This window comes from Lissotriton helveticus, chromosome 9 (assembly GCF_964261635.1).
Source record: "Lissotriton helveticus chromosome 9, aLisHel1.1, whole genome shotgun sequence".
NCBI classification, from domain to species: Eukaryota; Metazoa; Chordata; class Amphibia; order Caudata; family Salamandridae; genus Lissotriton; species Lissotriton helveticus.
This window is the reverse complement of record NC_136070.1, coordinates 155810604-155823932: the sequence shown is the minus strand read 5'-3', so window position 1 is coordinate 155823932 and position 13329 is coordinate 155810604.

Genomic DNA, 13329 nt, shown 5'->3' with positions numbered 1-13329 from the left:
AAGCCGGGAATCCTGCCTCCGATCACCATCCAAGGACCCAACCAGTCGATACTCGTGGCTGGGCCCCAGGACGGCCAACAGGGGACATACCACAGTTTCCCTTAAGACCAAATCTACCGTCCCGACCGATGTATGCTCCTGGAGAGGATAGGGATTGGGAGGGAGTATGATCTCTTAGCCCGAATTGGCATATAGCGCACTGTGCGCTTCCCACACTGCGGGTGCTATATTCGGGGTTGTAGCCATTCATCCCCCACTCACACCAGAACTCACAATAGTCCAAAACAACTTGGAGTCCTTTCGTGAGAGTGCAGATCTAAGCTCCTCCCATCTGTTCTCCTCCCATTGCTTCTTTCACCTGATAATGGCCTTTTTATAGTCCAGGCAGAATTTGTTAATGTTAATTCTATCTTTATTTTTTATTGCAGAAAGCAAATCTTTTTTTACTTTCCTACAGACGGCGTCATACCAGGGATGTGTCCTGGCCTGGTGGGATTTTTCCCTTCCCACAGGACTGAACATATCCACAAACCTGACAGCCAGCAGTTTGTGAATTTCCACAGCTCTGCGCTGGGAGTCTAGATCCAAATTGTCAAAGCCTATACCCCCCATATCTGTTAGAAGCGGTTTTGCTATCTGGTATATTTCAGCAAGTTTAATGGGGGAGTCCTGGAGGTAGGGCCATTTAACCCTCTGTCTGTTGTTAGAAATCAAGAGTGGCAACAGCGGACCGTTATAATCAGGAGCAGGGTTTGTTAGCCCAAAACTCCCAGGTTTGAGTGTTAAGACAAGGGCATTGTGGTCACTATCTTGTCGTGGGTAGACCCTAAATTCCAACAATTTATCCCAATGTTTGGCTTCCATCATTATATAGTCGATGATCGAAGTTTGCCCCAGTATGTTAAACGTTACTGATCCCGGTCTGTCGGGCTCCAATCTCCCATTACACGCCCGGAAAGACGTTGAGAGGGAGAAAGACTAAGGGGCCGATTAGGATCGCGGTGAATCTGCATCCTCCGTGCCGGCGGAAGACACCGCCGGCCCGGAGGATGCGTATTCACCGCTGCGGAGGCTCCAAAGACCCACCGCCAGAATAGGATGGCTGGTGAGTCAGGAAGACCGTCCGCTGCTTTTCCGCCGCGGTCGCATTCCAACCGCGGCAGAAAAGCTCTGATATGGTGGCGTTGTCTATCAGACACCGCCAGCCATATTAGGATGGGGCAGAGGACATGCTTTTCCGCGGCGGCTTTTCCGCCGTGGAAAAGCATGTGGTCTTTCGTTTTTGGGGGCTCGTTGCGAGCCCCCAATGTGTTGGGGGTGGGGGGCGCACATGGGGGGTACCTACAAGCATGCACATTTAACCTGGCGGCGGACGCTGCTTCAAGCAGCACCCGCCGCAATGTTAAACATAGGGTATGTGACCGCCATGGTGGCGGTCACATCCTAATATGCATGGAGGGAATGCCGCAGCCCCTGCAGATGTTCCCTCCACCTCGGGGGTGGCGGACGGACGCAGGTCTGTCCGCCATCCTAATAGGCCCCTTAATTTGAAGGACCAATGGGGTCCATGCTCTGACAGTAGGGATCTGCGGATCGGGAACATGCCAGAACCGGTCCTCATCGTCCAGCTCTCCCATATCTGAAATCACGAGGGGCTCAAACTGGCAGTTGAAGGCGCCTCCAACTATTAGGGTGACTAAAGGGTCGAGTGACTCTATAACCTGCTTTAATATTTCAATAGTATCGGATTCTTGACCACTCTTAAGAGGTCCTGAATAGATGTTTAATATGGCCACCTGGTGTTAAAAGTACGCATTGGACATCACGAGAGTTAGTTGGTATTTGTACTGCCTTGACACCCAAATGCGTACCCACCCATATTGACAGGCCACCCGAGGGTCTCCCCCTACCCTTAGTTGTCGCCAGGGTATCAAAAGTGGCAAAGCTGGCCCTTACACTCTCCTCCAGTGCCCATGTTTCCTGCATCAGGCAAATGTTGTGCATTGCCTTAAAAAAGCCCCATTCAGGTAAAGGCAGTTTATTTTTCATCCCAGCCACATTCCAGGACAATATTTTTATACCTCTATCAACTGGCCAGATGTTAATTGATGGTTCACCCTTACTTTGGTCCGGCCCAGTACTACACAATAAGATCTTGGGCTCTGGTGTCTTTTCCCTTACCTCACCTCTTAGCATTTCCTCGGAGGAAGCACAGACCCCCACATGCATGGTACCTGCCCCCGATTCCATCCCACCCTCTGTGATGTTGTTATAAGTTGTTAGGTTCTCAGGGATACTACTGTCACCATTACCCACCAGTATCTCTGTTTGGATCCCCAAACTGCTACATATTTGGGGTAAGGGACTCTGCCTCATAGGGCGTCAGTCGACCTGTTCCAACATGCTCAACCTATTTCTTTGAGGGAATAATGAAAGTAAGGGGATATAAGGCTGACAGCCCTCCCAGGATGTTGTTCCCTGTTGGATTCTGGGTGGTAAGATGTTCTGGCCCCCCTCCTGTCGCATACCTCTATTCTGTCCAGTTATCCGCTGGGGGATGGGATAGAAATATGACAAATGTAGGGGGAAAATGTGGGTGTTACCCCAGGATGGCGCCCTGCTGCAGATGTATTCTACAGAGCGTGTGTTCCTAAAGTTAATCGCAACACAATTTCTCGCAATAGTTTTAGTTCCAGTCCCAAGCCAGTCTACTCTTTTAACACACAATATTTCGCCAGAGACATTAGGGGGGAGAGGCCTGTTGGAGTTAAGCCATTGTATATTTTTGTTTTTTAATTCAAAATGATCCTCACTTTTTCCCTGGCTTAAAGGAGGAACCCCAGCAAGGACCACAACATATGGTAGAGACTCAGGAGGGAGATCAAGGGAGTGCAGGACACCTACAGACCCCTCCTCTGAAGTATTTATGCTAGCTTGGGTTTGTTGGTCAAATGAGTTTGCTCTGACTTTAGTGGCCCCCCTCAGCAGTGTGGTATTTCCAGAGTCTACTTTTCCAACCCTAGGCAGAGATAGAATAGTGTCAGGGGTAAAATTGCCAGTTACCCGAGCCGGTCCAGCTGGTATATTTTTACTGGCTGGTAGAATTTTAGGGTTGGAAGTGGAAGTGGGCTTAATAGTTCTAGGATTCCCCGATGGACTAATCGGCTGGGTTCTCCCTAGACCTATATTGTTGATGATGGAAACTAATCTATCAAGCCTAGATGTCAGCGATTTAAAAATGTGAACCAATAATCTGTTCCATATGGGCTTCAAAATCAGATAATAGATGAGTGACCCAAACAGGAGTTCCCACAGAGGACAGAGAAGGACCAGCAGCAACCTGTGCACAGTCAGGTAGGCTCGTGGATCTTTTAGCTAATTTTTTTTTTACAAGTTTAATTTTCTTACTTTTCGGGTGGGGTTTGGGGGCCTTTCTGGCTACAGGGTGTGGAGGGGAATTGGCAACCTCTGGGGTATCATTTACATCAAGAGCAATCTGTGCACAGGGGAGTTTTGCAAAAGAGCACATAAGGGAAGAACTAAAATCAGGGGGATTAACAGTAACAGCTGAAAAATCCCCTACAGACTGGAAAGGGGGAAGGCTGGAGTAATTGATAATCGCCTCTCAGTATTCTCTATGACAAATGCCACTACCCCGATCATCTTCTGTAGCAGCTTATCAATGGCAGTGAGGCTTGGGAGCGGTTGTGCCGTGGCAGCCTGGTGCATAGTCATGGGGCGAGAGGTGGTAGGCTTAGTATTTTTACCCTTGTCGCTCATTCTTAAAACCGGGTGGACAAATTCCACAATGCACAATACTTAATACTTCCACCCCACAATGTTCAAAAAAGGACTGATAACGAGAAAAAATATTTGCATTAACAGTCCTACGGTGAAAAGTTTTAGAGTAATTAAATGAAATGTCCAAGATGGAGTGATTTTTAAAAGTACCTTTGGGTATGAATCAGTTCCAGGGGAAGTAGTAGAGGTGTTAAGGGAGTGGCCCAGCCCAGCCTCCTCTGGCCTCTGACGGCCGCAGATGGCCCCGCCCTTGTCCCGGGCTTGTCCCGCACGCGTCTCGCATGGCGATGATCCAAATTCTCCTTTATCCGCCTCCTGGCGCTTGGTACTGGCATTTTGCGGGATTGCTGGGAGGTGTAGTCAGAGTGTTTGGCGGAGCCAGGCCCGGCCAGTTGGAGAGCGGAGCAAAGCCTGGCCCGGAATACAGCCCCCAACCAGGATGCAGTCACTCGGGGGAGCCAAGCCCGGCCATGGAAGCAGCGGAGCGAGACCCAGCCCAGAGCACAATCCCCAAGGAGAACACAATGCACAAGGGGACTCGGCGGAGCCAGACCCAGCCCGAAGCAGCAGCAAAGCAGTGTCCAGCCCGCGGCTCAGCCCCAAAGAAAATAGCAGGCACACAGGGAACTCGGCCCCAGATTCTCCTTTATACGCCTCCTGGCGCTTGGTACTGGCGGTTTGCGGGATTGCTGGGAGGTGTAGTCAGAGTGTTTGGCGGAGCCAGGCCCGGACAGTTGGAGAGCAGAGCAAAGCCCGGCCCGGAATACAGCCCCCAACCAGGATGCAGTCACTCGGCGGAGCCAAGCCAGGCCAGGGAAGCAGCGGAGCGAGACCCAGCCCAGAGCACAAACCCAAAAGAGAACACAATGCACAGGGGACCCGGCGGAACCAGGCCTGGCCAGAAGCAGCAGCAAAGCAGTGTCGAGCCCGCGGCTCAGCCCCAAAGAAAATAGCAAATCAGTTAAAGGCAACCATAACAAATCCCTTTTTATCAAAAGGGGAGTAGTAGTAGCAAAGGCACAATCAAGTCTATGGTGATGACAAATCAAATTCCACCAAGCATTGTAGGAGATTTGTGAAGTATCCTTCCAGTTTGTAGTAATCACCTGCAAGGAAATAGCTATAAACATATCTATAAAATTACGAACATTGCTTGAAACATTCCAAATGGGGGAAGAACCACAAAGGAAAATATGAATAATATCAAAGGTGTAGGTATAACCTAAAATATCATTTAATTTGACCAAATTTGTTGCCAAAGGATTTTGACTAGCGGACAATGAAAAAACATGTGAAAAAGGTCGCTATTAACGTGAGGACAGGACCAACACTGACTGGAATCCAAGGATTTAAATTTAAACAAATCAGATGGAGTCAGGAATAGACGATTATAAAAAAAATATAAAGTCTTTGTGGTACTGGCAGAGCGAGAGGCGGTATGGATTTTGGACCAAATGAAATCCCGAGTAAGGATGGAAAGTTCTTGTGATAGATCTGTTTCCCATGCAAGCTCAGGTTTGGATTTAGGACGATCTAAGGTGGAACGGGAAATAATCTTATAAATAGCAGCAGCTTTGAGAGGGGTAGTGAAATCTGGTGAAGAGGAATCTGACGGAACGGAATAGGGTAAGGAATTGTAGTGTGACATGAGGGTGGCGAGGGCTGATTTGAGGGCTGGGTAATGGGAAGGGTACTTATTTGATAGATTAAAGTTGGTATGAATAACGGAGAAATCTAACAAGGAACCACCAGCAGAGAGCGAATCCACATAGATTATGCCTTTATCGATCCACTCCTTCCAAAAGAGGGCTTTGTTGTTTATCTTAAGGAATGGATTGTACCATAACAGAGTGAGAGAGTGGAGGCGTGATTGTGAGAGGAAGGAGCGAAACAAAGAGAGTGCGAGCGCCCTAGAATGTTTCAAAATGGGCGAGAGAAGTTTCTTGGGAGGTTGGGACAGACGATTAGCGGTTAGCAGTGAAAAAGGCGAGAGCTGAGCCGTTTCGATAGCACTCCAGGCAGTGACAGGGAGAGGGGAGGAATCTGATAAAAAGGGCCATATTTGCTTTGAGGTAAAGGAGGAGTGGAAACGAGTAAGATTGGGAAAGTTAACCCCTCCCAGATTCTTTGGTTGTTCGAGGTGAGACAAAGAGATCCTGGACTTGCGATTATTCCATAAAAACCGAATAAGAAGGCGATTAATAAGCTTAAAAAAGTATGCGGGAAGAGAGATGGGAAGCATAGAAAGATAGAAATTAATAATGGGAAGAAGCATCATTTTGATGGTTGCCAGTCTCCCCCACCATGAAAGGAATAATGGAGACCAACGGTCAATAAGAGCGGAGAGCTTGGCGAGAATATCACTATGATTACTTTTAATGATGTCTTTAATATTATTCGCATAAAGGATACCCAAACATTTATTATGCTGTGAATTCCATTCAAAGCCAGAGCCCTGGAATATACGAGGAAGGCAACATTTGTTAAGGGGCAAGACTTTGGATTTGTCAATATTCAACTTATAGCCAGAGACCGAAGAGTGTTCACGCAGTAGGGAGAAGAGAGCAGGTAGAGAAGTGGTGGGTTTAGAGATATAAAGTAAAATATCATCAGCATAAGCAGTGAATTTAATATGAATGTTCTTATGTACAAAACCAGAGTATGAAGTGGAACGACGTATTTTTTCAAGAAAAGGTTCTAAGGCTAAAATAAAAAGAGAGGGGATAGGGGACAGCCTGTGTAGTGCCTCTATGGAGTGGAAAATAAGAAGATTGAACACCATTGACCCAAATAGAAGGAGAGGGAGCAGAGTAAAGTAAACAGATGAGTTTAATAAAGTGGGGACTAAAACCATGCCAGCAGAGGGCCCAAACATAAAACCCCAGCTAACCCTGTCAAAAGCTTTTTCGGCATCGAGGGTAATAGCCGCGAGAGGAGAGGACATTTTAGAGGTAAGGTGAATAATGTTTAGAAGAGCCCGAGAATTGTCAGTGATGGATTAACCCTTGACAAAACCAGATTGATAAATATTGACTAAGTCAGGGATAAGAACATTAATCCAAGAGGCTAAGATTTTTGCATAGATTTTGCAATCGGTATTGATCAGGGAAATGGGCCGGTAATTCTTACACAGTGATCGATCTTTAGCTTTCTTAGGGAGTAAACATAACATAGCTTGTGAAAAAGAGCCTATGGATTCTCCCATGGACAGGAAATTAGTAACCAAGGAGGAGAGATGTGGAATTAAAACATTCTTAAAATGAAAATAGAAACGGACAGTGAAACCATCCGGGCCGGGGGATTTGTCTTTAGGTAAAAGAGTAATGGCCTGAAGAATCTCTTTGTCAAAGATTGGGGCATCCAAAGAGGAGAAATCAAGATCTGAGTTCAAAGGTTTGGGAATAGACTGAAAAGATGAATCAATTTGGGAAGAAGGCGGGGTAGATTCAGGTGTATACAAGGAAGAATAATACTGAACAAAACAGTCAAGGATCTTATCATCAGAAGAATGATGATTCCCATTAACATCAGTAATGACTACGATTTTGGATTTCTGTTTCTTAATCTTAAGATAGTTGGCAAGAGATTTACCAGCTTTATTACGCCCACCATACATTTTGGAATTGAATTCAAGAAGGTTGTTACAAGCTGCATCCCAGGAATGTTTGTTGAATTGAATTTTGGCTTTAACGAGAGAGGAAAGAGCATCAGCAGAATTGGAGGTGTAAAAAAGTGTTCTAATTCCTTAATTTGCTTGAGAATGAGGGAGGATTTAGAGAGGGCTTGTTTCTTCTTGTGGGAAACAAAATCAATAATATAACCCCTGGCTTTAAAGGCATCCCATACAAAGTGAAATTGAGAACACAAATTAAGATTATTGTGAACGAATTCCTCCATGAAAAGATTAAATTGTTCAGTTAAATGAGGGTCTAAGAGAAGGGAATTATTAAAGCGCCAACGACGGGAACTAGGAGTGGGAGAGGGTAGATCAATATCAAGGATAATGGGAGCATGGTCTGAAATGAGGATAGAGCCTATTTCTACATTAGTCATAAATTGTAGGGTGTGTTGAGTGAGGAAAATATAGTCTATGCGGGAGTGCGATGAGTGTACGGTAGAGAAAAAGGAAAATTCCAGAGTATCAGGATGGGATAATCTCCAAGAGTCTATGAAGCCTCTAGAAGATATCGCTTTGAAGAAGGATTTTTGCATCTTATTAGGGATAAATCTAGATTGGGACTTGCGATCCAAAAAAGGATCCATCAATTGGTTACAATCCCCACCCACAATTAAATCAGCAGATGCATGCGAGGAGAGAAGCGTGGGGAAATCATTTCAAAAGGTTAAATCCACACCTGTAGGACCATAAACATTGCAAAAGGATAAATCAGTATTATTAACTTGTACATCTAAGAACAACCATCTTCCATTAGTATCTGAGTACTCATTCTTTAACTGAATAGATAGCGTCTTGTGAAACAACTGAGGGGGAACAAAAAATATCACCCACCCATTGTGTGCCTAGAGAAGACAACTCTTTCAAAGAAAGGTGAGTTTCTTGCAACAATGCAACTTGACATTTCAATCTAGCTAAATGGGAAAGCACTCTTTGTTTCTTAACAGAATTAAGAAGTCCTTTAACATTCCAGGAAATGACATGAAGACCAATCATCTCTGGAAGTAGAGGGAGAGTAGGCCAGAAGATAAGAAAAAAGGAGTATAGCCTGATAGGAATACACAGGAGAAAGAATCTAGAGAAGGAGGAAGAAGGAAAATTTGAAAATTAACAGCAAGTGAAACTGTGGGAGCAATGACCACCAAGAAAAAACAAGAGAAAAGAGCGAATTGCGAAAAAGTTGAAAAATGCAAAGAGGAAACAGAATATGAATAGCAAAAGAAGCAAGATGTACTAAAGAGTGCCGTGGAAAAAAAGAGGATCATGATAAAAAGAGAGAAAACTAGAGGAAAGAGCGAGAAGGAAGAGAGAAGAGAAAGAGGGGAGATAGTGAACAGTTGGGGAGAAATAAAGACAGGAGGGGAAAAATGGGAGAAAAAAGCTCCCAAGAAATAAAAAAGAGAAAAAAAAGATGGCAGAAAGCCGAGAGGCTTTAGCCATGGAGACCATGAAAAGGAAAAACAGTGAAGTGGGGGAGGGAGCTACGAGGGACAAGACAGCCGCACTGACCAACGAGGGAAGAGAGGAAAAAGTAATATGCTCACAACAAAATCAAGTACAAATGAAAGAGAAAAAAAGGAAATACCAAATGTGACCAAGGAAGACAAATGAAGGGCACTTACCAAACAAGTAGGAAGGAAGGGCAGCTTGACGAGTGTAGGAAACAAACATCAGGGCAGCACAGAAAATGGGTTGGGCAACGAGAACTGCAAGGTAAGGATCTGTTCAACAAAAGAAAATACAGAAAACAGAATTACCACAAGGAACAAAATACCGAATAAGATAAGACTACAAAACATGAAAACATAAAAGTTAGGGTTTGCTGAATTCCATGGACTCCTCCTTGTGAGTATGGATGAAATTCCGAAGATCCGCCGGGTCATCAAACTGTAAGTTCTTTCCTTGTATGTCACCTTGAAGAAGCAAGGATGGATAAGGCCATATTGAGCGTTCATAGATCTGAGGGTGGGCCTTAAGTCCAAAATACCTTATGACCAGACCAAAGCACTTGTTTATGCTGTTTAGCAGATTGAAGAACAGTCACGAGGTCGGAATAGAGGAGGAAGTAAGCGATAATGCTTCTGGGCTTTGAAGTGGAAGAAGAGTTCTTTGGTCCAAGACGATGAGCCCTTTGAATATTGACATCTAGGTGCTTAGGGATGCCAGTTATAGGAAGGACCTGAGATTTCAAAAACGTGATGATATCAGACACTTCTAAATTCTCAGGAATACCATTAATGCGCAGGGTTTTGCGGCGGTTTCGTTTTTCCAAATCCTCAGAGGTTTTCTTAAGCTTTTTAACCTACTTGGTAAGACAGGCCACCCTATCTACAACATCTTGAGCATCACTGACTTTCTGCTCCACATCAGTTAATCTCTTGTCCAGACTAGACCATTTATCGTCGAGTCTCTGGAGAGTGGTAGTAGTGTCAGTCATAAAAGGGCGTATGAGGCGTAGTTCCTCCATAATGTCCTCCAATGTGACAGGGAGTGGAGACTTTGATGGCAAAGGGGGGTCTTTTTTAAGGCGTTTACCAGCAGCGACAGAGTCCTTACGTGTAGCAGAAGTAGCACCATGAACCTTAGAGTTGTGTGCTGGCTCCATTTTGACTGCGACACAAATGGGATCAATAATAGCAAGAGAAAGAGTCAAAAGAGATCCACAAGCAAGTGAGGCAGCAACAGAACAGCACTGAAGGCAGCAGCCATCAAAGTGAGGGGCCACTGAAGTAGTTAAAAAATGAAGCAGAAAGTCAAATAAATATACGTCCAAGCAGCAAAAAAAAAAAAAAAGTAGTATAAAAGTACCTCTACTAATCTAGAAGAGATTGAGGAGCGCTTGGTAAAATATTCGTGAGAAGATGAGGCCCATGATGCAGGTATGCAGCTGAAGTGGTTGAAAAGAGCACAATCAATAAGACCAACTGAAGGAAGAAGGCTCAGCATAAAAAACAGCAAAATTATCAGCAGAAATGTCAATAGAAAGGAAGCCATGAGGCAAAGCAGCGACAAGGAACAGAAAAAACGCTGCATGAGGAGAGAAGAAAAACAAAATGGCGGCCGTCATCCTGTAGAAAGCCAACCATCAAAAATTTTAAATGAAAAACGGCATACTGTGCCCTGCAAGCATACCCAGTTGAGGAGGGATGCTTCCGCTAGGGTAATCCGCCGTTTGCGTGTAGATAAGCTGCCGAAAATGCAGCCCCTCTTTAACGAGCACTCCTAGACATCCCGGAGCTCGCCAGGGAGCGGCCATTTTGCATCGCCGCGTCGCGCGTCCTCATACTTTTCTTCTTTTGTAAAAAACTATAACTAGTTTGAAGCAACTGGAAAAAGTGTGGCAGTATAGGGAATGACCATCGTTTATGTGTTGTGTACTCCCAGATTTATGCCCATTCTGTTTTTGCTGGCTGTAGAACTCTGTGCATTTTACCCTGCTATCAGGTTACAAGGTGCATGTGTTCCACCTTGTAACATGGTTGAGTTGGTATAAAACCCTAACTGACAAATTCGACTTGCATATCCCCTATTTGATTAAAAGGCTGTTCCAAAATTCAAATAGTCCAATCAGTCAACTTTTCATAATCAACGAGCAGAAGACTAACCACTCCCTTATGACCAGAGAAGAAACCACAGACATCTAGGATCCAATTAGATAAAACACAGTCCAATGGTTATGTTATTTGTGAATTTCATTAAGGAGGAGGATATGTAATAGCAATGTTTTTAATGTGATAAGAAATAGCATTATTTTTTGTAATAATATAATACCTCTAGGTCTCATCGATTCTGTAACAGATACCTGGTTTATAATATCATCAATGAATGTGGAAGCACTCTATGCTTTATAAGCTCAAGGTATGAACTTGACATATATTGCCCATTATGAGCAACAATTAACTAGTACAAAAATAATATCACTGAGAATCTATGATCTGTGTGAAATTAACATGTCAAGTGAAATGAATTGGAGAATGCTATGTGTTTTTGTATTTGTACTTGTTAGATGCAGGGGACCATGATCTGTTTTATTGCAATTTTGTGATGTTAATGTGATAAATTATATGTTGTTTTATTAATTTGTTTATTCTCTTCAGTTATTTATGCATATATGTACATTTCATTGTACCTTCAGCACTGATGAAGTTCCATTCTGGGGACTAAGGGGCATATCATCAAGGCCCGCGATAAAATTATCACTGCTTTAGCATCCGTTTTCAGACGAAAAGCGGCGATAAGTTATCGCACTATTATCAAGCAAGCGCTAAACTGCTTTAGCGCTTGTTTCTTAGCGTTAGCGGGTGTTTTCCATTACGCCTTCCATGTCAGCGATAGATATTGCTAATGACATGCAAGGTAGGCGTTCCTCACCTAAACGTAATGAAAACGGTCACTAACACAACATCGCCCTATTAGCAATGCGGCCCAGGACCAGCGAAGCAATGAAAATACGAGCGCTAACCGTGCTTATCGCAATTGCTTTACTCTTGGAAAAAAGTTTACTGAGGTATACTTTCAATGGGAGGTAGATTGTTGGGATAAGAACACACTTGCATATTAGCAAGCCTTTTCTTTTCGCTATTTTTTTTTCTCGCAGGATTTCTCCCGATACCACCCGTATCGCTGGATTTTACATCGCCTGTTAGCAGCATGTTGATAATACGCCGATAACAGAGCGATGTACTCCAGCAATAGAAGGTGATAACAAAAAAACGTGCTATGGGCATTTTGCGATAATTATCGCATTTGCTTGCTAATATGCCCCCAAATGCGTTGGCTGGGCTGATTTTGGATGATTACCGAATGATTCAATAAAAGAAAACTTTGGATTGAAACACAATTTCATGGCTCCTACTTTATTGGATATCTGAAGGACCATATTTTACATGGGATAAGGTTCTCAAAAAAACACTTCAATATCAACTTTTTGGAACAGTCTACAGAATTTATTTTGACTCTTTAAGCAAACCCTGGGACCTAAAGTAGAGGTCACTGCTGCTGGTTTAGTAATCAAGTATTGGTTGCACCAGGTCCATATATCCTTGGGCCTAGACATTTCAGGTTGTGACTTTGCATAACACTCTGTTAACAACAATAGGTAAGTTCTGTTATTCAGTGAGTGGTTGTGGGACAATGTTCTCATCCCCAGAAATGCTTTGCCACCAACCCTTAAGCTAGCCGGACCGCTAGTGCGGTAAACTTGTTTTTTAAATAGGAATGCTATTTTCCCATACTAGGATAGCATAACTGTGGAGATCTACAATTGAAAGTAAATGATGTACCCAACAGCTGTGGCCCGTGGAGGGTGTTTCGGTGGGGCAGAAAGGCGGGGTGGGGGTGCTAAAAACCGGAGTATGGATAATTGAAGGTAAGTAAACAATTTAATTAATAAAACAAATTTCGTAGCGTGCCCTGCATCGCAAAATGTGATGCAGGGTGCGCTACGAAATTTGTTTTATTTATTAAATTGTTTACTTACCTTCAATTATCCATACTCCGGTTTTTAGCACCCCCCACCCTGCCCTTCCCCTGCCCCGCCTCTCCGCCCCAATGAAACTCCCTCCACGGGCTGTGGCTGGTTCCCAAGTTTTGATTTTTTTTGTAGCCAATAGCGGAAGATGCTCAGACTGGCCAAGTCCTGATGGTGGGAGTCCGCACCTTTCTCTACATACTGTTCACAGCAGGAGTCCTCTCTCTACTTTCATCTGTTCAGGGCCAGGTGTCACTAAGCTGATGCCTGGCGGAGAGTCTTTGGCTGCGGGTTAGACTGGAAGCCGAGGTTTTCACTGTTTGTGACTACCAGAGGTATGGGCAAGCTATTTCCATAGCCATGTAGCAGCTGACACAGAAAG